Below are 12,327 nucleotides of genomic sequence, written 5' to 3' on the forward strand. Positions count from 1 at the left end.
TACGATATTCTTATTTTTGGGGACGTGCATATCTCCGTTGAGGTAACCTAGTGCTATTCGAAAATTCTCCGGTTTCATGCAATTTGGAATGAGTTTGTTAACAAGACTTGATAAACCTTGCTAGTGGATTCCTTTTGATGAGCATGAGATGGATGAAGTTACCGTTTCTTCCATACTACTTTGCTACTAAATAATTTGCTGCAGATATTAAGTTTTCCAGGTGTGGTTGAATGGACAACTCAACTGCTAATACTTGAGAATATTCTTTGGCTCCCCTTGTGTCGAATCAATAAATTTGGGTTGAATACTCTACCCTCGAAAACTGTTACGATCCCCTATACTTGTGGGTTATCAGCCCTCCATACCAACACTTTTCAAGGAATTTATTATTTGACAACATAAAGTAAATTCATTTTTAATTTTGGGACTAGGAATCCCTAATACCTTTGCCTTACTCTCGTGCAATGACAAGTGAATAAACACTAATCGTGAGAATAACATATCTAGCATGGAAATATATATATATTTTTTGAAGGTTGGACAATAGGAGCACGTCCTACTGCATGTATATATTAAGGACCCAAAAGGGTGACTATGTTACAAGTGTACAAGGAGAGAGGGGGTGTCTTAAGAAATTACAAAGGACAGTCAGAGAGCTAGGAGGTTAATATAGTTAGGGGATAGAAGCTAGGATAGCAGAGATGAGGTGTCTCTTATCTACAGGGAGTCTATGAACAATGTTGGCAAAATCGTTTCTAAACCTGGCTAGCCAACTGTCAACCGAAGGGGCCACATGCCGAAAGTAATTATTGTTCCTTTCCTTCCATAGACTCCACGCAGCAACTAGGAAGGTGTCCATGAGCATTTTACGTTGATTCCCGGTCTTTAGGTGTTTCAACAAATGTAGCCGATCTCCAGTAGCAGGCCAGGTGATATTGAGCTTGAGCCAGCATCGTGTGCTAAACGTGCAGCGAAAGAAGAGATGCTCAAGGGTTTCTTCCACATGTTCGCCACAAAGGAGACAGTCCAGGTTGGTCCCGATGTTATAGTGTCTTCTGCTGAGCATATTGCGAGTGTTGAGACGATCCACCAGAAGAAACCAACCAAAAACTTTCATCTTGGGGACACTTTTGGCTTTCCAAAGCCAATGGAACGCCTCGTGGACCTGAAGCTCTCAGAAAAAAAATTGTAGTACGCCGTGGTTTTGAATGTGGACGAGCCCCAGGTGCATGTCCAAATATCTCTCTCATCCGATAGTTCAGTGGAGGAGACCATACTTTGGAGCCTTCTAAGTTCATCATGGGCTTGATTTGAGAGAGGTAGATGAAAGGCTTCACCGATTTCGGATATAGTAAGCATATTGCGGACTGATGGATCTTCTCCTAAGGTATATGAGAAAGCCCTAGGGAATTTCTCCTCGAGGATGTGATTACACCAGACATCTTTCCAAAAGAGGGCCGTCTCCCCACTTCGAATTTGGATCTTGGTCACACCTCGGTACGTGGGCATGAGTTTGATCAACTCCCGCCACCAATGAGAGCCACAGGGGGGGGGAAGCATGCGGTATAGTGGCCACATAATAGGTTTTCCAAATCAAACTAACCCAAGGGATGTCCAGGTGATTGTAGAATTTGTGTAGAAGTTTGAGCAGCAAGGCATCGTTTTGGACTTTGAGATTGAGAACTCCCAGACACCTTTCTCCTTAGGGCGACAAACCATGTCCCATGCAGCCAAAGAGTTACACTTGTCACCATCATCCGTTTTCTTGATCCATAGGCAATGTCGCCGTATCTTGTCCAATTGTTCAATAATTTTTCTAGGGAGACGGAGAACACCCATGGGATAGATAGCCAGGGACGTGACAAGTGAATTCATCAGAGCCAATTTGCCAGCGTAAGACATGAGCGACATGGCGGCCGTAATCTTGCACTCGGCTTTGCAGATCCAGGGGTCATGTCTGAGATAGAGGGTTTCGTTGTACCAAGGGGGAGACCAAGGTAGGTGAACGGCATCTTAGCAGTGGTACAGCCAAAGATATTTGCAATATCACCACATTTGTCAGTAGGGGTATTTATAGGGATCAAAGTAGATTTGGAGAAATTGATGTGGAGACCCACAGAATCAGCATAGTCTGTGAGAATTTTTTTCAAACGTATCGCTTGATGCAAACATGCTGGCAAGAGAATTATCGTGTCATCTGCGTACTGAATGACCGGGTAATTAGATGGCTCAGCTGAGGGGATAGGCAATTGCAAAAGATTATCGGCGAGGGCAGCATTAATTGCAGTTTGAAGAAGATCCGCTGCCAGAACAAAGATGAGAGGGGAGAGAGGATCTCCCTGCCTAACCCCACACTTGCACCAGAATTGTCTCCCCGGTACACCGTTGAGCAGCACCGAAGATTTGCCAGAAGAGGAAATGCATTGGAACCAAGAAATCCATCGATCGTTGAACCCCATGCTCTTCATGATCTAAGTGATGGCCGCATGCTCAACTGTATCAAATGCTTTAGCGAAGTCCAGTTTAAGGAGAACGATTTCGCGTTTCGAAGCTTGACATTGGTGTATATACTCAAAGGCCCATGCAAGACAGTCGTGGATCGAACGTCCTTTTAAGAACCCATATTCGTTTTTATGAACAATTCTCAGAATCACACGCTGCAATCTATTGGCTAGAATTTTGGTGATTAACTTAAGGCAGCAATTCAGTAAGGTGATTGGGCGAAAATCATTGACAGATTCCAGAGCTCTAGATTTGGGGATCAAAGTGATATACCCGTAGTTGAGGCTTTCAAGGTTTAGCGTCCCCTGATGAAACTCCTCACAGAGCCTATAAAAGTCCAGCTTGATTATGGGCCAACAGACTTTCAAGAATGCACCATTGAAGCCATCTGGGCCAGGGGCCCGATCCGACGGCATTTCATTGATCGCAGCGTCAATTTCTTCATGCATGAATGGAACAGTAAGGCTATCAAAGTCAACCTGAGAGGGAACCATGTTTGAAAGATTGAATTTCATTTGCGGAACCGTGGCTGTGCCCAAACATTTTTTAAAAGCCTCAAACAAGATGGACTCCTTGCTAGCATGATCCTCAAAACTAATACCATCCTCATATTTCAGACTTGAAATACAGTTTTCCTGTACCTTTCAGTGACGATGGCTTGAAAGAATTTGGAATTTTCATTCCCGAATTTAATCCAACGAATGGTGCAACGTTTTTTCCAGTACTCCTTCTGGTATTGTAGGAGGCGAAGTAAATGGGTCTTAAGGATGCACTGGAAATTCCCCTCAGGTATTGTCAATGAGCGCTTATCAGCTATATTATCGATCTCCAGTAGGGCTTTGTTTGTATTTTCAATGGCAATTTTTAGACGAGAAATACTTTTACTCCATCGGCTGAGAGCATGTCGAAGATTCTTAAGCTTTTGACACAAGCTAGCTGCCGCATTAAGATTTCTCCCATGCTTGATAGGCTTGTTCCATGCTTGTGTGAAAACGTCGAAGAAGCCCGGATGTGCAATCCAAAAGGTTTCAAACCTAAACAGTCTACTTTTCGGAATGGAGGTTTGAATGGAGACATAGCATGGAGTATGGTCAGAAACAGGCCATCCGAGGGGCATCACAAGAGTGTTAGGGAATGAGGCCTTCCAATTCAGTGATGTGAAGAACCAATCGGGCTGTTCAAGGAGGGGGGTCTGTTGCATATTCGACCAAGTAAAATTACGACCTTTAATGGGTAGTTCAGTAAGGCATTGCTCTCGGATGAAATCATTGAAAGTAAACATGTCATTTACATCACCTCCAGGTTTGTTGCGATTATCCGGCGAACGAATATAGTTAAAATCTCCGAGCAAGAGCCAATCCTTAGTAGAGGGGATATCCAAATCGAAGAGCCAATTAGTAAAAGAAGTATGTTGATCTACCTGGCATGGTCCGTAAATATTAACTAGTTTCCACCGCATAGCCGATTGTTTGGAAGAAAATTCCACCCCGAGCGCAAATTGTTCAGAAAAAAATACCGTGGCAATGAAAATGTGACTACACCAAATCGTGATAATACCACCAGACGCACCACTCGCCGGAACGAAAGCAAAAGAATCAAATCGCTTAGGACAGAGGATTTTAAGCATAGAGGCGTCGAAATGCTGCATTTTAGACTCCTGCAGACAAATAATGGTGCAACCAGAAGAGTTGATCACGTTTGAAAGCGCTAAATGTTTTTCGGGTGAGTTTAGACCATGGACGTTCCAGCAAAGAACGTTCTAATTATGCAAAAGAACCATGATCTAACCAAAGGTAAAGAAACTAGGGAGAGGAGGCCGAAGAAGCTCCATCTTCACCTGCAGTAAGCATGTCTTCAGTAAGTTCTTCAGCAGGGATGGCACAAAGCTGTGTGCCAATGGTCTGCATGGTGGTGATGGGTGTAGGAGGTGGCAGCTCGAACTCCGGCTCCTTACTTTCAGATGCAGCAACACGAGGCAGCATAGTTGGCACCACCCTAGGTTTCACCTTGGTCTTTGAAGGGCGAGATTCATCATGGACTTTGACTCGAAACCCTTCATACTTATTGGAACGAGTGCTACGCCTGAGCGAAGAAGTGTCAATGGGAGCAGGATCTTTACCCTTGCGGGCCCTGGAAGGAGGCAGCAGGGCATTAGAAGCTTGAGGTTCAAGGATAGTATCCACATCAGCAGCAGCGACGGGATCAACTGGGATCTGATCAAAAACTGGAGGCAGACTGCAGAGCAGATTCAGATTCAGACGTAATATATTCAGATGCAGATTCAGGCATAGCATCAGCAGTTTCAGACATAGCAGACGTGTTTGTATCCTGGGCATCAGCAGTGGTTAAGACAGCCAAAGCATCTGAGGCAGCGTCGGGCGGCATGAGTAATGCTGGCTCATTGTCAGGTATCTCCTGAATGATGACGTGCGAAGAAGAAGCAGGCAGACTGTTGGAGTGAGGAACACAAACAAACTGAAGTCCATCCTCCGAGTCAGAAACCTGAATTTCCACATGAAAGCAATCCTGTCTCAGACCATATCTCTGGCTCCATGGTCCCATAGTGGCCAGCATGGGGCGTAAAGCCAAAAAGATAGCAGTATTAAGTTGCTGACGAGGAATAGGTTCAGTAAGCAGAAGTTCCAGCAGGCTGGAACCTTGGGTCGACAGTCCAAAACGGATCCCCTGACGATGCACATCAACAGTGATAGTAACCAGTTCGGGTTGCACTGAGGGGATGACCTGCTGGTGCTCCATGATGATCAGGGCAAAATCCAAAGCATCCGTGCTAGAGTCATCCGAAACAGTAATGGAATCATTCCAAGCATCAGCGGCATTATCAATAAGATTGTTCTCCGGAGTGATACCAGCCTGAAAGGTGAGCCCCTGAGCATTGAGCCAAGCTTGGTAGTTCATCAAGTGCGGAGGCATAACCATGGGAGGAGCAGGCGGAGCAGGAGCTTCAGGCCAAGCACCCCAACCCTCATTCTGAGCTGGAGGGGCAGGTGCTTCATTGGGGGCTCCATTTTGGACCAACCAGTTATGAACTTGCTGTTGATAGAGCTGTTCAGCAGTGAGATCTTGGCCAAACTGCGGGTGAGGGTTGCCATCAGGTGGCAGGGGCTCTTCACCAGCAGGTGGAACTTCAGGCAGCAGCGCATTCCAGTCGTTACTACGCAGAATAGTTATCTGAACTATCCAGCAATCTCTAGCGCCTCCTAACTGCCAGATGACGAAACTTTTGGGAATGAGAGGAAGATGAATCACCTGAGCTTTAATCAGCATGAACCGGCGATCTTGGCGTGGATTATACCAGGAGATGAGAGATCCAAAACCCCCAAGGGACTTATTAATGTAATAGTCAGTTTGGTAATCACATGGAAATCCAAAATACATTAACCAGACTGCTGGCCCAAAGGTGGTGGTGCGGCGGTTGAGAGCTTCATGAGCAGTATGAGCACACAAAATAGAAATTTATTTTGAAAATTAGAGATGGCACATACAAATTTGCTTAGAACGGCAAAAGAATACTGCATATAGGTAGGTATGGTGGACTCATGTGGCAAAACTAGTTTAACTGATTTTGGATGCACAAGTAGTGATCATACTTAGTGCAAAATGAAGGCTAGCAAAAGATTGAGAAGCGACCAACCAAGAAACAAATAATCTCATAAGCGAGCATTGAGCATAATTAACACCGAATAATGCACCACAAGTACGATGTAATTTCATTGCATAACTATTGACTTTCGTGCTTGCATAGGGAATCACCAACCTTAACACCAATATTCTTACTAAAGGATATTTACTCATCAACATGACTCACATATCACATCATCATATCTCAAAACTATAACAAGGAATCAAGTTTATTTTGTCCAATGATCTTCATGAAATTTTTTATTATATCATCCTTGGATATCTATCACTTTGGAACTAATTTTCATGCGTTGCTTTTGATAAGCTCAAACAGATATAAGTGAAGATCATGAGCATAATATTTCGTTCTCTCAAATTAATTTAAGTGAAGCAAGAGAGAATTTATTAAAAAAATACTAACTCTCAAATAAATATAAGTGAAGCATGAGAGAATTTCTTTAACAAAGCACGCCGTGTTCAAAAAGATGTAAGTGAAGCACTAGAGCAATTCCATAGCTCATAAAGATTTAAGTGAAGCAAAGAGAGCAATTCTAACAAGTCATAGCATAATTTTGGCTCTCTCAAATAGGTGTGTCTAGCAAGGATTCAGGACTTAAAATAAAAAGAAAAACAAGGAAAGATTCATATCATACAAGACGCTCCAAGCAAAACTCATAGTATGTGACGAATAAAAATATAGTTCCGAGTAAAATACCGATGGTCGTTAGAAGAAAGAGGGGATGCCACTCGGGCATCCCCAAGCTTAGTTGCTTGCTTCTCTTTGGGTAATAGCTTGGGATTCCATGGGCATACCCAAGCTAAGGCTCTTCTTACTCCTTATTCCTTCATCCATCGTAACATCACCCAAAACTTGAAAACTTCAATCACACAAAACTCAACAAAACCTTCGTGAGATCCGTTAGTATATGAAAACAAATCACTACTATAAGTACTGTTACAAACCAATTCATATTTTTTTCTTGCATTATATCTACTGTATTCCAACTTTTCTATGGCAAAAACTCTTCAAAGAAAACCATAGAATCATCAAAACAAGCACACAACGCAAAGAAAACAGAATCTGTCAAAAACAGAACAGTCTGTAGCAATCTGGATATTTCGAATACTTCTGAAACTCCAAAAATTCTGAAAACTTAGGAACACGTGCGCAATTTGTATATTAATCTTCTATTAAAAATGAGAATTATTTTCGTGAGCGCAAAAGTTTCTGTTTTTCAGCAAGATCAAATCAACTATCACCCAATGTAATCCTAAAGGCTTTGCTTGGCACAAACACTAATTAAAACACAAAAAACACAATCATAACAGTAGCATAATTGTGCAAACACTCAATAACACAAATCAGAAGACAAAAATAAATTTTATTCATTGGTTTGCCTCCCAACAAGCGCTATCGTTTTACGCCCCTAGCTAGGCATAAAGCACGGATGTAAGTGTTGTCATCTTTGTTTCTAGATCCATATGATGCCCTCATGATTGATTCATATGGTGGCCTAATTCTTGTTCTAGGGAAGTGTTCCATACCCTTCCTTAGTGGAAATTGAGATTTAATATTGCCTTCTTTCATATCAATCACGACACCAATAGTACGTAAAAACGGTCTACCAAGAATAATTGGACAAGACGGATTGCAATCAATATCAAGAACAATAAAATCTGTGGGAACATAATTCCTATTTGCAAGAATAAGAACATCATTAATTCTTTCCATTGGCTTTTTAATAGTAGAATCCGCCAAGTGCAAATTTAAAGAACATTCTTCAATATCGGTAAGACAAAGCACATCACATAAATATTTCGGAATTGTGGAAACACTAGCACCCAAGTCACATAAAGCAAAACACTCATAATTTTTAATCTTGACTTTGATAGTAGGTTCCCACTCATCATGCAATTTTCTAGGACTGAAACTTCTAATTCCAATTTTTATTCCAAAGCCTTCATCAAAGCATCAACAATATGTTTAGTAAAAGCTTTATTTTGTTCATAAGCATGGGGTGAATTCATCATGGATTGCAATAAAGAAATACAATCAATCAAAGAGCAACTATCATAATTAAAGTGTTTGTAATTCCAAAAGAGTGGGCACATCACTAGTCAAAGTTTTGACCTCTTCAAACCCACTTTTATCAATTTTCTCAACAAGATTTTCACCCTCCGAATTATCGGGACGCCTTCTAGCTAAAGTTGACACTTCTCCAGTCCCTTTATCATCAATCTTAATTTTACTAAACAAGGAATCAATAAAAGAAACACCTATCATTTTAAGATCTTCATCACTTCTATGAAAGCAATCACTAGAAAATGCTTTTTCTAAAAATTCTCTTCTAGCTCTAAGCATAGCGGTTCTTTGCTTACTTTCATCCATACAAACATAAAGAGCTTTAATTGTTTCCTCAACCTTAGGCACACTAATTTTCATCTTGAGATTTTCTACATCATGAGAAATTCTATCAACACTTCTAGACAAATCATCAATCTTATTCAACTTTTCTTCCATTGTAGCATTGAAAACCTTTTGAGCGTTGATAAATTCTTTAATATTATTATCAAGATCAGAGGTGTTCCTATTATATTATAAGAAGAATTACTATAGGAATTACCATAATTATTAGAAGAATTACTAGGAAAAGGCCTAGGATTCAAATTACCTCTATAAGCATTGTTATTGAAATTGTTTCGCGAGATAAAATCACATCTATGGCATCAATATCTTGCTCAATCAAAGTAGACAAAGGCATATCATTAAAATCAATAGGAGCACTTTTATTAGCAACCAATTTCATAAGAGCATCAACTTTTTCACTCAAAGAAGAAATTTCCTCAACCGAATTAACTTTTTTACTAGTAGGAGCTCTTTCGGTATGCCATTGTGAATAATTTGCCATAATATTATCAAGCAATTTGGTGGCTTCACCCAAAGTAATTTCCATAAAAGTACCACCCGCGGCGGAATCTAAAAGATTACGAGAAACAAAATTCAACCCCGCATAATTTTTTTGTATGATCATCGAAAGATTTAATCCATGAGTTGGGAAATTCCTTAGCATCATTTTCATCCTTTCCCAAGATTGTGCAACATGCTCTTGTTCAAGTTGCTTGAAATTCATGATTTGGGTTCTAAGGGAAATAATATTTGCCGGCAGAAAATACTTAGCAATAAAAGCGTGTTTGCACTTATTCCAAGAATCGATACTATTGCGAGGCAAAGAAGAAAACCAAATTTTTGCATGATCTCGCAAAGAAAACGGAAATAATTTCATCTTTACAACAACATTGCCCATATTTTTTTCTTGTGCATATCACATAATTCCACGAATGTGTTAAGATGGGACGCGGCATCCTCATTAGGAGTACCGGAAAATTGATCTTTCATAACAAGATTCAGCAAAGCAGTATTAATATCACAAGATTCCGCAGTAGTGGCGGGAGGAGCAATCGGAGTCCCAGTAAAATCATTGTTGTTGGTATTGGAGAAATCACACAACCTGGTGTTCTCTTAACTCATTGTGACTACGCAACAAGATTGCACTAAAAAACAGATCCAGCGAGAAAACGGCGAACGAAAAAGAGAGCGAATAAAACGACAATTTTTGTGAAGTGGGGGGAGAGGAAAACAAGAGGCAAATGGCAAATAATGTAAATTGCAAGGAGATGATATTTGTGATTAGGAACCTGGTAGATGTTGATGATGTCTCCCCGGCAACGGCGCTAGAAACTCCTTTTGATGTCTGCTAGAACTACGCCGGTATTTCCCCAAAGAGGAAGGGATGATGCAGCATAGCAACGGTAGGTATTTCCCTCAGTGATGATACCAAGGTTATCGAACCAGTAGGAGAACCACGCAACACTACGTGAACGGCACCTGCACACAAATAACAAATACTCGCAACCCGACGTGTTAAAGGGGCTGTCAATCCCTTTCTGGTAACGGCACCAGAAATTGGCAAACGGACGTGAGAGAGTTGTAATAAATTGATAGATCAAATGCTGAATAAAATAAAGTGTAGCAAGATATTTTTGTATTTTTGCTTTAATAGATCTAAAAATAAAAAGCAAAGGAAAATAGATCGCAAAGGCAAATATAATAAAGAAGAGACCCGAGGGCCGTAGATTTCACTAGTGGCTTCTCTCGAGAAAAAATAGCAAATGGTGGGTAAACGAATTACTGTTTGGCAATTGATAGAAACTCAAATAATCATGACGATATCCAGGGAATGATCATTATATAGGCATCAGGTCCAAGATTAGTAGACCGACTCCTGCCTGCATCTACTACTATTACTCCACACATCGACCGCTATGCAACATGCATCTAGTGTATTAAGTTCATCTAGAAATGGAGTAATGCAATAAGAACAATGACATGATGTCGACAAGATCTATTTATGTAGAAATAGACCCCATCTTGTTATCCTTAATGGCAACGATACATACGAGTCGTTTCCCCTTCTATCACTGGGATCAAGCACCGTAAGATTGAACCCATCACAAAGCACCTCTTCCCATTGCAAGATAAATAGATCAAGTTGGCCAAACAAAACCCAAATATCGGAGAAGAAATACGAGGCTATAAGCAATCATGCATATAAGAGATCAAAGAGGACTCCAATAACTTTCATGGATAAAAAGATAGATCTCAACATACACTCAAAGTTCATCGGATCCCAACAAACACACCGCAAAAAGCGTTACATCATATGGATCTCCAGGAGACCATTGTATTGAGAATCAAATGAGAGAGAGGAAGACATCTAGCTACTAACTACGGACCCGTAGGTCTACAAAGAACTACTCACGCATCATCAGAGAGGCACCAATGGGCATGATGAACCCCTCCGTGATGGTGTCTAGATTGGATCTGGTGGTTCTGGAACTTGCGGCGGCTGGAATTGATTTTCGTCGACTCCCCTAGGGTTTTTGGAATATTGAGGTATTTATAGAGTAAAGAGGCAGCTCGGGAGGCAACCGAGGTGGCCACAACCCACTAGGGCGCGCCCGGGTGGGTTGTGCTCCCCTCGGAGCACCCATCAGGTGCCTCTCTGGCCCACTGGATGTCTTCTGGTCCAAAAAAATCCACAAAAAGTTTCACTGCGTTTGGACTCCGTTTGGTATTGATTTCCTCGATGTAAAAAACATGCAGAAAACAACAACTGGCACTTGGCACTATGTCAATAGGTTAGTACCAAATTTTTTATATAAAATGACTATAAAATGATTTTCAAACATCCAAGAATGATAATATAACATCATGGAACAATAAAAAATTATAGATATGTTGGAGACGTATCACCCATCACTGTCCAGCAAGCCTACGATGGAATTTATCACTCCCGGTGGTGAGCATCATGAAATTGGTGACGGAGGAAGGTTGGTGATGATGATGGCAACGAATCCCCCTCTCCAGAGCCCAACATGGACTCCAGATCAGCCCTCCCGAGGAAGAACAGGAGGTGGCGGTGGCTCCGTATCGTAACACACGATGAATCCTTCTCTCTAATTTTTTTCTCCGCAAATAGGTACTTATAGAGTTGGAATTAGGGTTGGAGGAGCTCCAGGGGGCCCACAAGCCTAGAGGGTGTGCCCAGGGGGTGGGTGCGCCCCCAGGGATTGTGGCCTCTGGGTTGCCCCCCTCTGGTTGATTCTTGCGCCAATATTTTTTATATATTCCAAAAATATTTTCTATAAATTTTCAGGTCAATCCGAGAACTTTTATTTCTGCACCATGGCAATTCTGCTGAAAACAGAGTCAGTCCGGGTTAGTTCCATTCAAATCATGCAAGTTAGAGTCTAAAACAAGGGCAAAAGAGTTTAGACAAGTAGATACGATGGAGACATATCATGTCCCGCCTGATCATCGGAGATGGCATCAACACATGGGCATCTTCGTCCCCGGCCATCTTTTGCGTTTGACAACATTGTTTTGCATGCCGACTCGACCAATCATCTTGACCAGGTCGAATGTTTCACCCCTGAGCGTCAAATCAGGTTCGGTAACCTGGAGTATGTTGCAGACACTCGGGGCAATCTGATCTTCACCGGCTTTTCAACCTCGTCTGAGGACCTACGAACCCCAATGCATCGACTTTGGGACATCTTCCCGATCCATCCTCCGGATCGGCCCTCACCTCGCACCCGCTTCAAGCCTGGATGTGACCGCCATGT

Source organism: Aegilops tauschii, chromosome 5 (genome assembly GCF_002575655.3).
Source record: "Aegilops tauschii subsp. strangulata cultivar AL8/78 chromosome 5, Aet v6.0, whole genome shotgun sequence".
Lineage (NCBI taxonomy): Eukaryota > Viridiplantae > Streptophyta > Magnoliopsida > Poales > Poaceae > Aegilops > Aegilops tauschii.